This window comes from Oryzias melastigma, linkage group LG15 (assembly GCF_002922805.2).
Source record: "Oryzias melastigma strain HK-1 linkage group LG15, ASM292280v2, whole genome shotgun sequence".
Taxonomy (NCBI): Eukaryota; Metazoa; Chordata; class Actinopteri; order Beloniformes; family Adrianichthyidae; genus Oryzias; species Oryzias melastigma.
The window spans coordinates 3,805,995-3,807,956 of NC_050526.1; positions in this window are offsets into that span (position 1 = coordinate 3,805,995).

Genomic DNA, 1,962 nt, shown 5'->3' on the forward strand with positions numbered 1-1,962 from the left:
TATCTAATAATAATTTCACCCGATCAGTCTAAATCACACTGAAGTTATTTATTCTGTTTTAAAATTTAGCTTAACAAAAGACAGGAAATGGAAAAAGTGAAACCCCTGGACTGTAAATGTTGATTGTTATTGTGCCAGTTGCACAGTATAATATTTTCTTGACCTATTGTTTTACATCTAGTTGTTGATAAAGTTTTTTTAAAAAATAGACAGAAATGGTTTGATGATTTTTAGAGCCATTATGTGACCAGCAGGCTTTGTCTGATTAAAAGTACTATATAAATTAAAGTAAAGCTACAATATCTTTAAGCATCTCCACATTTCATTATTTCATAAATACTAATTATGACACAGAATCAGCACAGAACATTCTAAAAAAAATTATTTCCAAGGCAACTCCATTTTAAAGGAAGAACATCATTAAACTTCATAAATGATGCAAGCGTTGCTGCTTTACTGGGCAGCATTTAAAATTGGGTTTATTGGCAAAATCTGAAAACTGTCATAAACTTGCAGTAAACAAATCAACTAAAAATAATCTTAACAGCTATAAAAGTGAAACCTTTTTAATAAAGTAGAGAGAATATCTCATATTTGCAAAAGTAGAGATAATTTTAGTCAGATTATGTGTTTTAAAGAAGACTTCTTTTCTTCACACTACTTTTTACTATAAGCAAACTTAGTCTCCATGTTTTCCTCTTCATTTTGTAACATTTAATGTGTATATTGCAGTAATTGTTGACAATAGTTTTAATATGTATGATAAAAATGTTGTTGATAACGATTATAAATCTTGTTATGATGGCGGTGACAAATAACCTTTTTTGACCTTTTGGCTGTTCCTTCACTGCATCTATGAAGCTCTTCTCTTTGTGTTCCTCCCTCAGGTAGCTCTAACCTGAGCATCTTTTACTTTGTCTCATCTGAAACCATCTAAATGGCTTTTTCCTAAACATCTGATAGATTCATTCCTGATCTTATCCATCCTCGTCACATCTCCAGCTCTCCTTCTCAGATTAACTGTCTCCACAGCATGGCTACTCTCAATACAGTCTTCTACACCTTTCTATTCATTCTTCCTCACACTCTTTTGTTACACCAGACACCTTCTTCCATTTGTTCCAACCTGCTTGCACACGCCTCTTTACCTCCTTCCCACACTCTCTGTTGCGTCGGACTGTTGACCCTCTAGGCTCTGAGGTCTTCATCTACAACAAAATCTTTAAAAAAAATACTAAAAATAATTGGTACAGTCCTCACTAAATACGCATGCTGGTAACACACTATGATAAAGCGTTTTCTATTGTAAATAATTTGATTTTCTTTAATCTCACACTTTCACCCCAATTCCCTCACAGTTCCCCTTGAGTCATTCACCCAGATACTCTGTCGTGGTGCAGCTGACCTTCATTCCTTTCCTCTCTAGAGCAAACCTCCACCTCTCTAGATGTTCCTCCCACTACAGATCACAGAGTCATCTGCAAACATCACGAGTCTAACCTCATCTGTCAATCTGTGCATCAGCACATCTAACAAGAAGCTAATCTTTGTTGCGGTCCCACCTCCACCTTCTCCTCTCCTGTCACACCTCCAGCTCATCTCAACACAGCTCTCATGCATGTCCTGATCTACTCCAATGTTTACATCCTGACACTCCAGACTTCCTCACACTAACTCCCCCTTTCTATTCTCTGTCATGGAGTATCTCTAGATCTACAAAAGTACAACCCAACTTCTTCTGACCTTCTCTGATCCTCTCCAGCAGCAACATCAAAGCAAAGTTTGTATCTGAGGATCTTTTTCTTGATCTGAAACTATCTTGATAAGAAATAGCCTCACATATTTCTTGTTATCTCCTCTTTTTATCAGCATCAAGCCAGGTTTCTAATTCGATTTCTGTTTAGACTGCCTTTTATTCATGTAATTTTGTCTCATTTGGTGAAAGAGGGTCAGGAGGGTTGA